The following is a 20,302-nucleotide window of genomic DNA, read 5'->3' on the forward strand; positions in this document are numbered from 1 at the left end:
ATTGTATGAGGAAAGTTTATGGTCATGAGGATAGATTTCAGACCTAAGAATAAGGAGGTCTGTTTCAAAACAGGGAAAGGAAGTCTGTCTTGCTTCTCTCTAGAGGCTCTCTAGAAGTTGTGACATGATTGCCTAATGGTCACAGAACTTTTGGCCCTTCCGTGAGAACAAACTTTGCCACAGACATATTGTAATTTGTTAGGCATGGTGAGAGACAAGAGTATACTACTGTGGTTCTGAAGCTGGCTACTTAGAAGGACAAGGGTATGATAAGCCTGAGACCACCAGACAACAAAAGAGAGGTAAGAAAAGAAAGATTCTTTTTTCTCTCCAAACTATCTTTTGGCCAAGAGAGAAGGGTTAGAAATAGTTTGCCTTAGAAATTAAAAAAATAATATTTTTCTACATCTCCAGCCATTCCTCTAAACTGGGAGTCATCAGTTTCTTTTTTGTAGAAACAGATAGTGAACATTATAGGCTTCGTGGCCCTTATGGTATCATTGTGACAACTGAGCTCTACCATTGTAGCAAAAAGCAGCCATAGACAATACGGATGAAATGGAGGGAGGAGGTGGTGGCTATGTTCAATAAAATTTTATTTACAAAAACAGGCAGTGGGCCAGATTTGGTTTGTAGGCTGTAGTTTGCCTACACCTGCTCAAAATGAAAAACAAAAACAAAAACAAAAAATGTTATGGGTTTGAACAAAACCAATGTCTGTAAAGGCAACAGGAAATGTTTGCCAATGTCAACATTCGCATCTTAGTTCTTAATGACACCCATCTTGTGGAGGTGTTTACAGCTACAGTCCGGTGTGGCGTCCCTACCTCCAGGTTTCCTTTTTTTTTTCTTTTCAACAGTATATCCTTTATTCTAATTGTTAACACTAGATAAACAGTGGCTAATTTTGTGTGGATGTGTTTGGAGGGAAGGGGTATTCCTACAATATGCACAACACTTTAGCTATATGTACACAAAGAATCCAGAACAAAACCAAACACCAGAAATATTCTAGAAGAAAAATATTAATTCATTAGTTCATGTGTTAGATAAACAGGTACTATATTAAAAAAATCACCTCTTCCTTGTTCCTTTTTTTTCAAATGTAAAAATGGAGGAGGAGGAGGAGGAGGAAAAGGGGAAAGAGAGGGGGAGAGGTAACAATGCCTAACATGTACCAGGCACTGTGCTAAGTGATTTTCATGCACTTATTCTAGCAGATTTATTTCTAGCAAAACTCCTGTGAATTTGGCGCTGTTATTAAAAGCTAGTTTACACATGAGAAAACCGAAATTCAGCAAGGATTCATTAACTTGTTCACGGTTACCCAACTAGTGAGTGACACAGCAGGAATGCTCTGGAAATGCCTGCTCAGTATTTATATGGAAAAGGATTCTGAATTCACCAACTCGTGTCAAATTTAAAAACCAAGCAATATCAAATTAAGCAATGAGAGCCATACTTTCTAATTTCAAAAAGATCTTGTGTTGGGGATCCCTGGGTGGCTCAACGTTTAGCACCTGCCTTCAGCCCAGGGCGTGATCCTGGAGTCCCGGGATCGAGTCCCACATCGGGCTCCCCACATGGAGCCTGCTTCTCCCTCTGCCTGTGTCTCTGCCTCTCTCTCTTTCTCTCTTTCTCTCTCTCTGTGTCTCTCATGAATAAGTAAGTAAAAATCTAAAAAAAAAAAAAAGATCTTGTATTAAGTTGACTATAATTTCTCTTGGATACTTTCTATTCTAAATTATAATCATACCCAGAATATAAAAGTATGCATGTGCCTCCTCAAATTTCCTGCTGCAGGATTTCTCATGGATAGATAGCTCCACTGGGTGGCCCTTTATAGACTTCCCTGCTGGAGACTGTTTGCCTAGACTGGCGCCTATGAACTGTTACCATACTACCAGTGTAGGGTCTGATACATAATTTTCACTTTTCTGTGGAATGTGTGTGTGTACCTGTTGTGTGTAAACTACCTTAACGCAGCTCTGTCCTCCCAATTAGTTCTGTTCACCATACCTGTGAAGTATGCTCAGTGCTGTATTTCAGCTTCTGCTCATGCTATTCATCCTACTCGAAACACATTTCCTCCATCCTACTCCTCTTCATGGATTCAAATAAATGAGTAGAAAAAACCAAATGGCTCTTTAAACTTCTGCTCAAAATTGGCACCATCATTTCTCTTTATATCTCCTTGTTCAAAACTAGCCACATGGACAGGGATGTGTACTGCTCTGGAAGGAAACACTGTAAGCCCCAATGGCAACAGGCAGTAATGTCTAATACTCTCATATGGAAAGAGAGAATGAAAGTTTGAGAATGATAAAATCAAGACCTATCAGAGCAAAGAAAGTTCAGCAAAGCAAAGAAATATACAGGGGCATCATGGAAAATCTGGTGTCTTATTGTCACTGCCAAAACCCATACTGCTTGTCACTCAATATCCATTTCTCCCTTCTTCCTACATATAGAATACACTCAATATGTCCCCAGGGAAGACATTCCCAAGTCCCCTTAAGTCATTCCATCCAATGTAAATGTCAGGAATGCCAGGATTATCATCTGGTCCAGATATGATTTCTCTTTGTGTGAAGATCCACACTAAAAGGAAAAAGAAAAGCAAAAACGTTCATCATCTAAGCACTTTCTCCATCACCCTACTACCAAACAAGAGAACAGAAACAGGAACAAGATAGACAATTTTAAAATGGAAGGATAGTGTGTCACTTTGCTAGGGCTTGCCATAGCAAAATACCACAGACTGGGATACTTAAAAAACATAAATTAATTTTCTCACAGTTCTGGAAACTACAAATCCAAAACTAAGGTGTTAGCAGTTTGGTTTCTTTTGGGTCTCTTGTCCTTGGCTTGCAGATAGCCACCATCTTGCTATGCCCTCATGTGACCCTTACTCAGTGTGTATACATTCATGGTGTCTGTGTGTCCAAATTTCCTCTTCTTATAAGGACGCCACTCAGATGGGTTAAAGCCTACCTTAACTGCCTCATTTTAAAGTAATCACCTCTTTAAAGGTTCTATGTCTGAATACAGTCACATTTTAACAAACTGGGAGTTAGCATTTCAAGTATGAATTTGATGGGAGACACAATTCAGCCCATAACAAATGGGAAACACACAGCTCTAAACTACAGGCCTCTTACTCTGGGGTGGGGAGGCTCCTTGATAAAACCTAATTCCACTACTGAAGAAAATCCTTTGTCCATTGTTCTCGGTGGCCCCTGAGGCCACCTGCAAAAGTTTCTTCCTTTATCATTGTCCTCCTTGATTCATCTTTGATAGCCACTGGAGAAGAGGCTCTCATTGGTAGCCACACAGCTTTGCTGCCCACCTCTTGCTTTGGGAAGATATGGGACCAAAGGTGGTTTTAAATTTCAAATAGTCAAAAGTGGTTGAGATTTCATTGGCAACCCATTTTCCTTAAAAACATACCAGGCTTATAATCTTTTTTTTTTTTTTTTTCCAGGCTTATAATCTTGTTGCAGTAAGGTGTGCCAGCAAGATTTCACATCCAAAGTTATTCTCAAGACATTGTTCTCAGATCTACTTTACTTCCTAACTTTGTAATCCCTATAACTTTATCGTTCTCTCTTTCTCTCTCCACCCCCGTGTTTCCCTATCTCTCTGTAGTAGGCAGGATTCTAAAATGGTATATGTCCTGGATATGTTCTCCCCTTGAGTGTGAATGGGACATCTGAATATGATGGATGTAACTTCTGAAATTAAGTTATGTTATATGGTAAAGGTGAAAGAATTTTTGTACATGCAATTATGGTTCCTAATCTGTTGGCTTTGGGTTAATCAAAAGGGACATGCACCAGGGTGGGCCTGACCTAATCAGTTGAACCTTTAAAAGAGGGTCTACAGGTCAGATGTGAAGCAACAGAAGCTGTCTCTCTTCTGCTGGCCTTGAGCAAGCAAATTGCTTGTTCTTCTATAGATGTAAGGAAATTAATTCTACCAAAAATATGTGAACTAGAAGAGAAACCCAGCATCAGATTAGACCACAACCCCAACTGAAACTTTGGTTGCATCTTTGTGAGACAAAGGATCCAATTAACCCATGCCCAGACTGCTGACCTGTGAAAAATATGAGACAAATCAATATATATTTCTGTTTTTAATAGCTTTATTGAGATATAATTTATATACCATAAAGTTATGAGTGTAGTTCTAAATTTGTGTAATTTGTTAATTACATAGCAATAGAAAATGAATACATTCTCTTTCAAGTAAGTGGCAGCTATTTTAAAGCTTTTATAACTAAATTTGATCCTCAAAGCCAAATAACTATTTCTTACTGATTAAGTTCTAGAAGCAGTAGGCTTTCCAACCCTCAAAAGCCATATGCCTGAATGCTATATTTCCCTTATTCCTGCTGCAAACCAGACAACTCTTTCCTGCGCTAATCTCATTATTACAATTCTTCCCTACACACAGTTAATAGAAACTAAGATCCAATACCAGTGCTTACTTTTCTGATACCATGATGTGGAGCTCCTAACTCAGCATACACTTGCATGGTCTGCTTCCTAAATTACTACTGATGACAGTTTCCTGAAAAGATTTGTCACTGTAGAATAAGGATTGCCTTTTTTTTCCTATCCACAAGTACCTGTTCCCTTATTGCCTTGTCTCAAGTATTATACTTGAGAGGTAGTTAACAGAACATATTCTGGATTTTTGTGATGCTAGTCACCCACTTCTGCTACCAATTTCTGAAAATTGGTCATGATAGGCTAGACTAAATCTAAAAATCTTAGAGGCTTAATACAAAAAATGTTTGATGTTTGGTTTTGCCCGACTTAAAAATGGGTTGAGCAACCATCTTCCATTTTGTAGCTTCCCCATTAGAATTCATGGACGTTAGGATCACACAAAGTAGAGGCAGAAAGAGATGGAGGAGACACATTGGCTCTTAACTGCCTTGACCTGAAACTGACACGTTTCTATTCACAATCCATTGGATACACCTAGTCACGTGGCTTCAACCTAAATTAAAGAAAACAGGAATGTAAGAAAGCAGTTGGAATATTTGATGATCCTACTCTCTGCCATAAGAGGGTTTAAACATACATGTTGTATATACTTTTCTAAGGTTAATCGGTCTCGTTGTTTCCATATAAGAATTAGGGAGGGAAAGCAGGAATTTTAGAAAAAAGAATCAAGAAGCAAGCAGAGCAAAACCACAGTGTAAGTAGGAAGAAAAGGAGAAAGCCTTGAAAGAAAAGGGAAGAGGGGATAAAGGGCGAAAAGTAGAGAATCAGCTTATCCCTGTTTTGTTAAAGCCATTAGGAAGCAAATGTGTTTCTTTCAGGAACTGAACATCTTCTTGTCTCCAAAGAGTCCCTGTGGTTCCCCACTTTCCTTCTATGTGCTGAAGAATTATTAAAAAATTCAAAGCATGCTTCACTTAAGCACAGTAGTGCAAGGTTAATTTGATGTACCAGTATAAAGTTTTATAGATTCACCTAAGTGTACTGCTATACTTGTGAAGGGTGAGATTGCATGCCACAGCTGTACTAGGTAGCATTTATAAGATAATATAAAAAACTGCTACAGAGATTTTTTTTTAATATAAGCATAGTTACAATAAGTATCAACACTGAACTTTCAGCAAATCACAAAGCTTCATATTGGACATTCCTTTTTGAATAATTCCAATTGGATCTCTCTTTTTGAGAGAGTGGCTCACTTTAGTAAACTCCCAGGCTCAGCTTCAACCAAAACAATGGCAAAAACCCAGAGGAACAAGTGAGAAAAATTAATTAAATATCCTAAATTTTTTTTAAAAGTATCCTAAATTATTATTGCCTTTTAAATAATTAGATAAAAATATTTGAATATTTATAAATTGCAGCTCTTTTACTGACTTTTTTGGTTCCCCATTTGGCATTGTACAAAATGTAGATGCTATAACTACAAAAACTATAAGCATTATAAGCATTATTAAATTGAATGATAGCATGCTTCAGTAGAAAAGATCATTGTACTGGAATTCAGGATCATAGGGTTTTAACTGCAGAACTGTCAGTCTGATTGTATAAACTTTAGCACGTCACTTTACTTTCTCTGGTTCTGATTTTTCTAATCTTTATGATTAAACTATCAGTGCTTTTCAAGTGTTCTCCTAAGAGCCTAAAGGTTCTGGTAGGCTGAGTCATGGCCTCCCAAATATGTCCAAGTCCTAATTCCTGGAAACTATGAGCCTGTTACTTTACTATAACAAAAGGACTTTACATATGTAACTAAGGTTGGGAACCTTAACATAAGGTGAATATCCTGTTTTATCCAGGTAGGCCAAAAGCTCTTTTAGCTAGAGCATCAGAGATGAGTGAGATGTATAAGTAAAAGAAACCAGCAAGATTCCATTTGTGAAAAGTTTGGCCTACCTTTTCTAGAGTGGGGCCAGGGGCTCATGGAAAAGGATGTATAAGGAATGCAGATGGCTTGTAGAAGCAAAGACAAGTCCTTGCCCTACATGTGACAAGGGAAGACAGACCTCAGTTCTACAAATGTAAAGTGGAGAATTCTGCTAATATGAATGAGCCTGAAAGCAGATTCTTCTTAGAACCTTCTGATAAAAGCCCAGCCTCCCAAAACCTTGGTTTCAGTCTTGCGAAACTCAGAGATTCTGACCTACGGAACTGTGACATAATCAGTAAGGGTTGCTTTAAGTCACTGTATTTCTGCTAATTTGCTATGATGGCAATAGAAAATGAACACAATAATTCAAAATCAATCACTGCACAGAAGAATGTTTTTGAAATCTCATATACAAACCATGAAAATTTTACATAAAACATAATATAAAAAAGTTTTGTTTAATCCCAAAATGTTTCAAATTCCCACTAATTAAAAGAAACATATTTATTATTCACCATATATATATAAGAGTTTCAAAAATTCTGTATCTTACAGTAACCTAGGTACCCCTTTGTACCAGACAGGATGACAAACTCCAGTTTGAGAAAAAAACAATCAGATGGACTTCAAGGTCTCTCATAGTGCTGTTACTTTACTGTGATTATATGAAATTAATACTAAAATATGTGTAAGTAGGACACATATAAACACAATATGGTTTATTTACAACACAGAGCAGGACATGGAAGACTATAATTTCAGAATAAGTAGCCAAATAACAAAGGAATTTACATTATGGCCCACTTGCAAGCAGTGTTTAGCTCTGCCAAGTGTCTTAGCCATGTGGAAGCTGTATTTCTCCAGATTATCTGATCTGAAGTACACTGGGACCCTAGCATGGTCCCATCGAAGCCAAATTTGGAATATTTTTAATGCAAGATAGAATAACAATAATGTAACTAAGGTATCCATTATGCTCCGGGACTACAAATTATAGCAAATTTTGGTTTAGTGCATTTTTAAATAAAAACCCAGGAATATGTAGGCTTACTAGCACCAAAATTATTCTATGGTGGTTTCATCCATAACTATAACTGTCCATCTATGGAATGGGAGAAGGAAGGTTAGTACAAGGGCATCCTGGGTGGCTCAGTGGCTTAGCACTGCCTTCAGCCCAGGGCGCGATCCTGGAGACCTGGATCGAGTCCCTCCTCTGGCTTCCTGCATGGAGCCTGCTTCTCCCTCTGCCTTTGTCTCTGCCTCTCTCTCTCTCTGTCTCTGTGTCTCTCACAAATAAATGAAATCTTTTTTTTTTTTTTTTAAAAGGAAGGTTAGTACAAAATGGAAAAAAAGCAACTAAAGTAGAGCGAGTATAAATAATGATTTGACATGGCAATGCAAGTCATGATAATAAATTATTTGGAGCAGTGCTTAATATGATTACATCAATTCAAGACAGACAAATATCCAAGCAAATAGAGTTTGATACTAACAAAAAAGTATCACTTTATAGGGAAGTAGAAGGAGTAGAAGATTGTGCATGTATCTGTATTAATAAGAGGAGTATTATTTATTCATATCAGAAGGCCAGCACATACAGGTCTTCTTTAATTTTTTTAACAGGTTTTCTTTTAAATTGGAACATACATGACACATAACATTACATTAGTTTCTGGTGTACAACATAAAGAATCAACAAGTATATACAATGATCACCACCAGTGTGGCTACCATTTATCACCATAAAATGCTATTAGAATACATTGACTATATTCCCGATTCTGTACCTTTCATTCTCATGACTTACTCATTCCATTGATGGAAGCCTATACCTCCCACCCCACTTCACCCATTCTGCCCACCCTCCCATCTTCTTCCCTCTGGCAACCATCAGTTTATTCTCCATATTTATGAGTCTGTTTCAGCTTTTTATTTTGTTCATTATGTTTTTAAGGTTCCACACATTAGTGAAATCGTGGTATATGTCTTTCTCTATTTGACTTAATTTCACTTAGCATAATACCTTCTAGGACCATCCATGTTGTAGCAAATGGCACAATCTCATCCTTTTTCAGGCTAAGTAATACTCCATTTTGTTTATGATACATATTCACTCATCCATTGATCGATATTTGGGTTGCTTCCATATCTTGACTATTATGAATACTGCTGCATTAAACCTAAGAGTGCACAGATCTTTTTGAATTGGCGTCTTTGTTTCCTTTGGGTAATATCCGGTGGGGGAATTACTGGATTGCATGGTATTTCTATTTTTTATTTTTTGAGGAATATTTATATTGTTTTCCACAATGGCTACACCAAATTACATTCCTATTAACAGAGAATAAGGGTTCCTTTTCCTCTACATCCTCACCGATACTTGTTACTTCTTTTTTATTCTCATAAATAATTATTTCTCATTTCAGTTTTGATTTTCATTTCCTTGATGATTAGTGATGCTGAGCATCTTTTCATATGTCTGTTAGCCATCTGTATGTCTTCTTTGGAAAAAAAAAGTCTATGCGAGTTTTCTGACCATTTTTTAATCAGATTATTTGAAGGTTTTTTGGTCTTAAGTTATGAGTTCTTTATGTATTTTGGATATTAACCTCTTATTGGATATAGCATTTGCAAATACCTTCCCCCATTCAGTAGGTTGCCTTTCTGTCTTGTTGATGGTTTCTTTGGCTGTGCAAAATTTTTTTTATTTTGATGTAGTTCCAACAGTCTATTTTTGCTTTTGTTTCCCTTGCCTGAGGAAATGTATCTAGAAAAATGATGTGAAGGCTAATGTCAAAGGGATTACTGCCTATGTTTCATTCTAGGAGTTTTATGGCTTCAGGTCTCACATTTGGGACTTTCATCCACTTTTAGTTTATTTTTGTATACAGTGTAAGAAAGTTGTCCAGTTTAATTTTATTTTGTATATAGCTGTTTTCCCAGTACCATTTATTGAAGAGATTGTCTTCTCCCCATTGTGTATTGTTGCCTCCTTTGCCATAAATTAATTATCATGTAAGTGTGGGTTCATTTCTGGGATCTCTATTTTATTCCATTGATCTATGCATCTGTTTTTGTGCCAGTGCTCTATTGTTTTGATTATTTTAGCTTTGTAATATATCTTGAAATCTGGAATTGTGATACTTCCAGCATTGTTCTTCTTTTTCAAGATTGCTTTGGCTATTTGGGGGTCTTTCATGGTGCCATACAAATTTTAGGATTAACTGCTCTAATTCTGTGAAAAATGCTATTGCTATTTTGATAGGAATTGCATTGATCTGTAAATTGCTTTGGGTAGTATGGGCATTTTAACATTAATTCTTATAATCTATGAGAATAGTGTATCTTTCCATTTGTTTGCAACACATACATATCTTAAAATCCAGATATAGGTATAAAATATTTTTTATTAAAATATTCATTATGGGTTTCCTGGGTGGATCAGTCAGTTAAGCATCTGACTCTTGATTTTGGCTCAGGTCATGGTCTCAGGATCATGAGATCAAGTCCCATGTTAGGCTTCACACTCTGCGAGGAGTCTGTTTGAGATTTTTTCCCCTCTCTCTCTGCCCTTCTCCCTGCTTGCATGCACTCTCTCTCTAAAATAAATTGAATAAATCTGTAAAAAATATAAAATAAAATATACATCACTATACATGTTAGTGTTAACCAGAAAACTCCCACCAAAACACAGATTATAGTAAAGTTATATTTTATAATTAAGTACATTTTTTAAAAAGAATAGCTATTAGAAGCCATGAAAAACTCAAGACAACTATATTTTCTATTCTTTTCAAAACATTCCAACTTTTATAAGTGTACACATAATGTACAATCATTTAGAGATCCCTGGGTTGCTCAGCAGTTAGTGACTTCCTTCCACCCAGGGCATGATCCTGGAGTCCTGGGATCGAGTCCCACATCGGGCTCTCTGCATGGAGCCTACTTCTTCCTCTGCCTGTGTCTCTGCCTCTCTCTCTCTGCGTCTCTCAAGAATAAATGAAATATTTTTTTTAATGTGCAATCATTTACAACATTGCACAAATTATGCAGCAAAAATATATTTTTAAAAGATTTTATTTATTTATTCCTGAGAGACAGAGAGAGAGAGGCAGAGACACAGGCAGAGGGAAAAAGCAAGCTCCCTGCAGGGAACCTGACGTGGGACTCGATCCAGGGTCTCCAGGATCATGCCCTGAGCTGATGGAGGCGCTTAATTGCTGAGCCACCCAGGCTGCCCAACAAAAAGACTTAGTGACTTATTAGTGTAATTCTGATCCAAGGCTTCAATAAGCACTATTAATGTACAAACTTTGGTAACTGTAGTAAACTGAATAACAGGTAAAGTTAGTATATTTTTTTATAAGTCTTCGAAATTGAATTGTATTGTCATTTACCCACATGAACCAGAGAAAAGAATTGTATATATTGATTTGATTTCTTCTCCATTAAGAGAATTCTTTTTTTTTTTTTAAGAGAATTCTGATTATCAGTCAATTGGTATTTCTTGGGCCAAGTTTTGAGAATCAAAGTAGTCAAGAAAACATCAAACAATTACAATTATAGCAAGTTTGATTAAAAACGAAGGAATTCTAAATCATATTATAAAACTTAATGTTAATACTTTCTATTCAACCAAATTTATGAAACTTTTGGATTCTTTAGGACCTTCTGTAGAACCTTGCTAGCAGAACAATACCAATGGCAAGATTCACATGTGTGTAATAGGACTGGAGATGCCTGAGAGATTCAGTCACTTTTAATTTACTATAGCCTGATCCTGATCTATGAGTGGAGAACATTTGCAAATAATAGTGTTTGATGTTCATGATGAAGACCTCATATGCAGCAGTAAATATACCAAAAAACTAGGTCCTATTAAATCATACCTCACTGATAAACACAAAAATGCAAAATAATAAAAGGAAAAATTACCATAGTAAAGAATTTCAGATTTTTAAAGTAAATTTTTCAAAAATTTAACATGTATCAGTATGTTATAAAACAAGTTATTGCATTGTTTCAGTATTCCTCACTGCTAGGAAACAAATTATTAAATAAATAAAAAGATATGGCTATCATATGTAAATAATTATTGCCCAAATCAAGGAGATCAGATTTTCTGATCTAGAAATTTCAAAAATATAACTTTATAGAGTAATTCCCTTCTGAAACACTTTAATGGTTATGTAATAAGCTGTCAGAGGGCTCCAAAGAATGTAAAACTATTAGTATACATGTGTATGTATACCAATAGCTTAATATGATAGTAATGTGTTAATTATATGTATAATCAATAACATAGATACCTTAGGACATATTTCATGAAATCATCTTAACTGTACAAACTTAAGGGTAACATTCTACCCTGATATTGGCAATTGGTAGGCCACTAGGGGGAAAATGCTTTCATTCATTAATTTATCTCCTGGGTTACAAAGCCACGCAGAGAGTTTTGAAGGCAATCTTGATATTATTGCTAAGTATATTATTTGGTAGTTTTTAGTTCAGCACAGATCATATGAAATTAGACAACAAATGTATCTCAAGACACAAATGCGTTCCTGCTTTATAATTCACACTTTTCTCTTTGTACATTGCATTAATGGTGTGATAAACCACTTTTCACTAGCATTGACAGTCAAGTTAGGCCTTTCTGGAATATTCTATAACATGGCCCTCAAATTATGTCATTCTCCTGATATTTTTGTGTACTTTACTTTTTCCTTTCTTTTCTCTTCAGAGGTTTTACCACATTTGGCATATTCTCTTGTTCTATTAAACTAGATCTGTAAGTCAACATCAGTGAGCCTCTTGTTACACCTTCCTGAAGAATATGTTTCAGAGACTCATCACAAACTCATAATCCCAGTGTCCGAGGACATACTCAAATGAACCTAGAGGTTTAAGTTCTCAGACGAAGATTTGAAACAATATCATTTATGTAAATATATTCTATATTCAAAGCCCTATACTCAAACTTTTTTTGTTGACTCACCAACCTTGGTTTATCTAAACTTGATCCTGTTAGCACTTGGTCAAATCTCTGATGCCAAAATATAACATAAGTGCAGATCTGATACTAAGAAAAACCTCCTTTTCAATATATAGTAGTTTTGATCAATATTTTCTTTCTGTCCTCATTAACTGGTTCCATTATTTATTTAGTCAACCACATCAGTGTATACTGTGCACAGAAAGTTTTTTTATTTTTAAAGTTATATAAAGTTGTCATTACCGTATGGTTCAATATCTTTAGTATAAAGTTTGATGACTTTTTATACTTGTATACATAAACATGTGCAACCATCACTTAGTGAAGATATAGAATATTTCCAGCATCTCAGAAGGCTTACTTGTAACCCTGCCCAGTCAATATTCCCATGTCTAGCTAGCATCACTATGGTTTTGTCTCACCCGTTCTTGAATTGTGTATAAAAAGAATCATACATTTTTCTGGCAGCACCTCTTTAAAAAAAAATTTACTTATTTATTTGAGAGGGAGAGAAAGAAAGAATATGCATGAGCAGAGATGAAGGGCAAAGGGAGAGAATCTTCAAGCAGACTCCCTGCTGAGTGTGGAGCCCAACTCGGGGCTCGATCTCATGATCCTGAGATCATGACCTGAGCTAAAATCAAGAGTTGGATGCTTTCCAACTTAGCCACCCAGGTGCCCTGGGCATATAAGACATTCTGGTGGAAAAAAAGGAAGACCAGTGCATTTAGACTTCCCCTTCTTTTTCCTGCTCAGAACTTTACAGTGGCCTCCAGAAAACCTTTCAGTTGTATCCAGCCCTGCAGCCAAGTACACCCAGTACTTGATAATATGGCAGTTAAAGCAAAGAAGTTTTTCTTGTTTCTCACCTTCGGGAAGCCTCTAATTATGCCTTTCCAGTAAATACTTTATTTCAACTTGTTGGGTTTTACATGCTAGCAGAATTTTTAAGAAGTGTCACATTGATGAGGATAGGAAACATTCTTCAAGAGAAGGGAGATTTGGATATCATCTTTCTGGGTACCAGAAATAATGAAGTGCACATCAGTTTTCTTGGCAAGGTGAGAATCAGAGAGAAATAGGAGAACAATTAAGCCCAAATAAATAACCATTAGTGGGAAATGAGGTCAGGTAGTTTCTGAAAAAAGTGGCATGAAATGGGAGGGGAAGAAAAACAAGGTAGAAGAAGCAAGAGATTATGATGTCATCAAAATTACATTTTAAAAGTATAACAAGTCAGAAAGGAGGTCGATGAAATAAAATGCAGCAGAAAAAGCCTGTAGAATGGAGCTTCAAAGGGGCTGTGAATTTGTCCAGAAGGAATTCACTGGCAGCTTTGTTGGGGAGTCATGGTAGAATTTAATAATGGCAGCAAAACCAGAGCATTAAGAAGGAGCTGGTAGATGGAGAGGAAATACAAATATTTGTTTTAAACTGTACAATAACAAATTATTCTTTATTAGGGAGAAAAGGGGATTAAATGATACTTGGGGGAAAGTGTGGGAACAGTTAACTATGGAAACAGAAATGCTGTGCTGAACTAGAGAGAAAGCGCTCTAAAGGGATGGAGAAACCGGTAGCTCCAGGAAGGGAAGGAAGAGCTTTGGCTCCTCCCTCAGAAGGGAAAAAAGGAGAATGGAAGTGATATTTACAACATTGTGAGTCATGGCGGTACAGATGATGAGGAAAAAGAACAGAGATGGCCACAATGAAAAAAATCCCATTTTGATATATTTTGTTCTTACCGCTCCCAAACTATGGTTTCTCAAAGCTGTTTGTTGCATTCAGGTTTAACGAACATTTGACAAACATTTCGCCAATATTTCACAAACATTTTTTTCTCTCTCCGTGTCCTGAACATGCATATCCTTACCTGGAAGAACCATTGTTTAGGAGGCAAAAGTATACAAATAAAACCAAATTAAAATAACATTTGTGTGAATATTCTCACATATGTATGATTTCATTTGCATCTCAGAATACCTTCGGAGACAGAGCAGATAATGATCCATTCTATAGACAAGGAAACTGAAAATGAAGAAAATAGAATAACTGTCAACATCGTATGGTTAAATGGGACCCAGACCCAAGACTTCTGGGTGTTGAGCTGGGGCCATCTCCCTGAAACCTAGAGTTTGTAGTGGATTTGTCTGTGGATGAGCTCTCTTCACATGTTCTCTGACAGGTTGGACCTTCGCTTAGAATGGTAACATTCACCAATTCCATTTTCTGAACTTGTTTTTCATCACATGTAGTTGGACTATGCATGAATATTACACCACCACCCCACCCCCACCCCCAGGGACAGGAGAATCTGTGGCCATGACAGCTTCATGTGAATTACATTCAAGAAGCTTAGAGTTAAGAAACTCTCCATACAAAAAGGTATAAGGAAAGAGTGAGCAGAATATCTTCCAAAAATTTATTAAGTAGATGGTCCAGAAATTATGAATATTATATATTTATTTCACCACCTCCTTTGCCAGCTTTGACCTGCTTTATAAAGGAGAAAGAGTTCACTTTATCTCTTATCTGATTTGTTGAAATTGATTCTGTTTACTTTTGTCTTCATTGTAAATATCTCCTTTCTCTCTGTTCAGGCTCATTTCGAGAGTTTGCCATAATATTTCTTTATGATGGATTTGCCTCCTCTTGCCTCATTGTCTCGTATCTATATATAGACTCTAACTATTGATAGGGCATTTTCCTTCTGATTCATTAGTCCAGGAATGAACTGGATAGTTACAGCAATAAAAAGAGGGAAATTGTTTTGGATCCTTCCCATGAAATACAGCAATTGCTATTACATTATGAAAGAAATATTAGAATAGCAGTTATATACTAAAAAGACACTTTCTTATATCCTATGGAAATTATTATAGTTCCTGCATGTCATCTTTTGCATACATTTATTTATTTTTTCTCATACTGTTTCTGCAATGTAGGAAGGTTAAATGTGATCTTCATTTATAGATAAAGAAAGCAAGATATGAGGAGTGATCTGTTGATAGCCACACTAACAGAGGAAGACACTTCCATCGAGAAACCCAGTGTAAGTAGAAAGAGGGGAAAAAAGCAGAGAAAGAAAAGGTCTTCTGACTATAGAGTTTATTCTTTGTGCATCATAAAAAAAAAAAGAAAGAAATAGAGTGGATTGGTGTCACTACCATAATCTGAATTAGTTTAAGCAAAAGAATTCTTCAAAGAGACTGGATGGAAATTTATTATCATAAGGAAGATAATAATACTACATAAGGTAATTTCAATTCAGGTCTTTCCATGGCAATATCTATTCATTTTATATTCTTTCATACCTTCCCTCATTCCACACTCCATGCTATTCCATCATTTCAACCCTTGTTTCAGTGTTCAGAACATAGTGCCTCCTCAGCAAAATTCAACAGTTTGACTGTTTATTTTCCTGCCATCTTCTGTTTATCCCTTACTAATTTGAGAGCTTCAGATCATGGACCTTCATTCCCTTAGCCAGATAGTGGGATTTTCAACACCAGAGAGGAAATAATTATGCAATACGTATTTTTCCCCAATCTTCTAGAAATCTTAAGCTATTGAAGAAAGTAACTAATGTAACCTCTTTAGTGATTACATTCCATTTACAATGAGTTTTATAAGTGAAAAGAGTCTTTAGCATAGACAAAGAAGTAAATAACACTTCATCCAGTCTTTTCAGCTTGAAGATGAAGGAATGAAGGTCTGGATAGGTTAAATGATCTATTCAAAGGCATTCAATTTTTTAAAGCAATCATGCTTTTTAAAGATTTGTTTATTTATTTGAGAAAGAGAGAGTAGGAGAGGAGGGGTGGGGGGGAGAAGGAGAGAATCCCAGGCAGACTCCTCACTGAACATGGAGCCCCACGTAGGGCTCGACCTCCTGAGATCAGAATTATTTTGCTTAAACAAATTCAGATTATGGTAGTGATACCAATCCACTCTATTTCTTTCTTTTTTATGATGCACAAAGAATAGACTCTATAGTCAGAAGACCTTTTCTTTCTCTGCTTTTTTCCCCTCCTTCTACTTACACTGGGTTTCTCAATGGAAGTGTCTTCTTCTGTTAGTGTGGCTATCAACAGATCACTTCTCATATTTTGCTTTCTTTATCTATAAATGAAGATCACATTCAACCTTCCTACATTGCAGAAAGGGCTCAACAACCCTAACATCAGGACCTAAACTGAAACTGGAGTCAGTTGCCCAACCAACTGCACCACTCAGACACACCCCCACCTTTTAATCAATGGTGCTTTTTAAAGGTTTATAGGCATTCAATTTTAAATGATATCCCTTTAATGAATTCATGCCATTTTTAAAAATTGAGATATAATTGAAATGTAATATTGTATATTTAAGAGGTATAATGTGTTGATGTGATATCTTTATATATCGCAAAATGATTACTACTGTAGTGTTAGTGAATATCTCCATTATGTTGCATAATTATCATCTCTTTTTTGTGGTGAGAACATTTCCCTAGTCTTTAAGCAAATTTGAAGTATATAATTCAATATTGTCAACTATAATCACAAGACTGCATTAGATCTCCAGAATTTATTCATCTTCTAACACAAGCTTGTAACCTTTGACCAACATTTCCCCAATACTCCCGGTCCCCAGTTTCTACCAACCATGATTCTACTCTCTGTCTATACAAGTTTAGTTTTTTAGAGTCCACATGTAAGTTATAATCATGCGATATTTGTCTTTCCCTATCTGACTTTTCTCACTTAGCATCAAGATCAATCTCTTGTCTTCTCACTACTGCTGTTGAGTTCAGTGTGTTACAGTATGATGATGATACCTAGACTACAGGTTCAATTTCCTTGTCACAATCTGCATATCCCCAGGCCCACCTGTGCATCTTAAACTCATGGGCTTGATGGAACTTGACATGTGATTCTCAGTGTACAAGGAAGGGTAAGTTTATCATCATTAGTGGGAAAGGAAAGGCAAGATACTGCCATTAATGTTCTGTTCAAAGGGCACCATGTGTAAAGGTTGAATCTCATAGAAAAATTATGTGTTGCCTATGTTTGGAACTTACATAGATTATTAGAAACATTAAATGAACCTTACCCTTTCTCCCAACTAAGTAAAAGTATAAAGAATAATAGACATCAATAAAGCACTTTAGAATATATTTACCAAGATTGGGTCAGGAGCTGAAGAATATGGTCTCTAAGGATTTGTGAAGAACATCTCATGACCTAGAATGATATAAAAAATGTTCAGAGTAGAAATGAAAAGCAGTTGCCTCAGCACTATCCCCCACACAGAGTAAACTTCACTTTTATTATTCAAACCATTCATAATGGTTTTAAGTATCTTGTAATACAATCTTTGACACCATGTGTAATAACGAGGCATAAGAGGCCTGTATATCCAAGTAATTTCAGAATGTGAAGGTATTACAAATGTGAAGCTTCTGGATTAAATCAAAATCCCTGCAAACACATAAATTTATCTCTATCAATTCCCAAGATCCATTGAAGTGATAGCAAAACAAAAAAAAAAAAAAAGGAGAGAGAGAGAGAATCAGCAATCATACTAGAAAACTTGGAAAAGTGCTATCAACAGATTTGATGAACTTCTGGAAATTATAATGAAGATGGAATGTAATTAACAGCAAAATTGAACAGTCCTAAAGAACCAGAGACAAACACAGAATAAAAAGTTAATTTTGCCACAGGACTCAAGATTCTAAACCATAAAAGAATATCTCCTCTATTAAAAAAAAAAGATTACTTTGAGAAAGATGCAATCAAAATTATTCTTAGACTTTAAAATGTATATAATTTGTAAACAAAACAATAAAGGTGCTGACTTTTTCACTAGTTATATTAAGGAAAAAGTTAGCAATCTGGACTATCAACCTGGATATTCCCAAAATATAGGACAAAAAGACTAAAATAAACTTATGAAAGACAAGTAACAGAAAATTCTTACCAAAAACGATTTCAGAATCAGAAATATGAAAAGGTAAAGTAAAAAAAAATAGTCAAGGAAATGGTAGAACCACATTTCCCTGAACTTAAGAAAATAATTTGTCAGTTAGAAAAGAAGAACCTTTGAATGTTTTAGAAGAATAAAGATGGACCCACTTAAAAATCTGTCAACACCAGTGGTAAAGAGAAAATATCACAAATTTCAGAGTGAAAAAAAGGGAAGCTTTTCCACAAGGAATAAAAAAAGGCTTTTATGTGTCTTCTCACTTACATATGAAAAATAATACAGCATTGCCCAAAGATCCTGAAGGGAAAATTGTCAAACCCAAATTTCTTTATTGAAAAAAACTATCATTCAAATATAAGGGCAAAGAAAGCATTTTAGGGAATAATAAGTCTCAGACACCTTCTGTAATTCCCAATAATGTCCTCCAGCTAAGTGAAATCTAAATTCTAGAAAGTAGAAATCTGAGATATCAAATATATAATGAACAAAGACACTGAAAACTTGTAGTAAACTAACTGTTGATAATATGCGGTGCATAAAACATATTAGATAAGGATGCATAGAACAGATGAGGTATAATAGTGACAAAAATCTCTGGAAAAAAATTCAGTCTGATTTCAACAAAATTGTTTGATGATGGAAAATATGAGAAGAAAACATTGAATTACAACAAAGATCCTATATGGCTAAAAGGAAACACCAGTAATCCTGCTTATTTTCAAAACTTATGGAAAATTCAGTTTAAATGTTAAAATTTTTATTGCAATCAGTTGTGTCAGTTGGGAGAGGTTAGGTAAAGTGTAATAAGCAAGACCCAATCTCAGTGGCTTAACATGATAATAGTCACTCAAGAACCCAGGCTGACAAAGTAAGTGTCCCCTGGGAACCACCACCTTAAGATGAGGTATAAGGGATACACTCTGCAGAGAAAGAGAGCATGGAGGAAAAAAAAGAGAGGGAGGGAAAGCATGAGAAATCACACAAATGCTCCCAAATAAGTCACACACTTGTGCCCGCTTTCAAAGAGGCAAGGAAGTGTAATCCTCCCTGTATTGGCGACCACTACTAATGTCTACCATGATAAGACTAGAAATTGAAGGTGGGACCTCCAAAACAATAAAACGAAAAAATGTCATTAATCTGGTAAAAATCTGGAAAGAAAAAGAGAAAAAACAGCAACAAAGAAAAGATGTGGTCTATTGTTAAAAATAGCACCTGAGATATCAACAATCATACAAATGTGAATTTGCCCAATAGAAGAGCAAAATACTCAGATTGGTTACTAAATAACTAAAAAAGTCAACAGAGTTTTCTTCCTTGGGGGTCCAGGTAAAATGACACCAAAAAGTTGGAAATGAACCGATCAGAAAAATAAAGGGAGTATGCTAATGCAGAAAGAAGACAAAGAGAAGAAGTTAAAGGAAGAGAGCAGGCATGGTAATATTTGATACCAGACACTTTGAAATGTACAGCAGAACAAATTAAAGTGAACAGAGAGGATTCACACTGATTAGGGGTAAAAGCCCACAAAGACTCTATAAGAAGCTACTATTTTTAATACACCATATAGCAAATAATCAAGACATATGAAGTAAAACAAATAGAATTTGGCATGTTTAGAATCAAGCAAAGATGATAACTCAAGGACACACAAACAGTAATAATAAAGAGGATTTGGCTGACATAATCAGATGCCCAATGTGTGTATCTCTGAGGGGATGTGTGTAATATACCATGTTAATACTCAGGAAAATGTATAGAATTAACTATTTTCCTTCTGGGAGGGCACAACAATTAAAAAGAAAAAAAGGACACAATATTAGAGAAATTTCAGTAACTTCCCATGTCCAAAGAAGGAGAAACGAGGAATAATGTTAAAGGTGGCACTATGCTTTTTATGACGTGTCTTAACCTCCATTCTGTCAATCAAATAGATTGACATAGATTGACATA

At 35.8% G+C, this 20,302-nt stretch overlaps 1 protein-coding gene across 1 annotated transcript in view; it reads left to right on the plus strand.

Moving 5' to 3' along the window:
- The first annotated feature begins 272 nt into the window (after nt 1-272).
- Nucleotides 273-20,302, plus strand: part of VRK2 (VRK serine/threonine kinase 2) — a 215,441-nt gene continuing 195,411 nt past the window's right edge. The window contains exon 1 of the mRNA XM_038551317.1: nt 273-302. The gene's annotated coding sequence lies outside the window, so the exon portion shown is untranslated. The remainder of the gene's footprint in view (nt 303-20,302) is intronic.

This window comes from Canis lupus, chromosome 10 (genome assembly GCF_011100685.1).
Source record: "Canis lupus familiaris isolate Mischka breed German Shepherd chromosome 10, alternate assembly UU_Cfam_GSD_1.0, whole genome shotgun sequence".
Taxonomy (NCBI): Eukaryota; Metazoa; Chordata; class Mammalia; order Carnivora; family Canidae; genus Canis; species Canis lupus.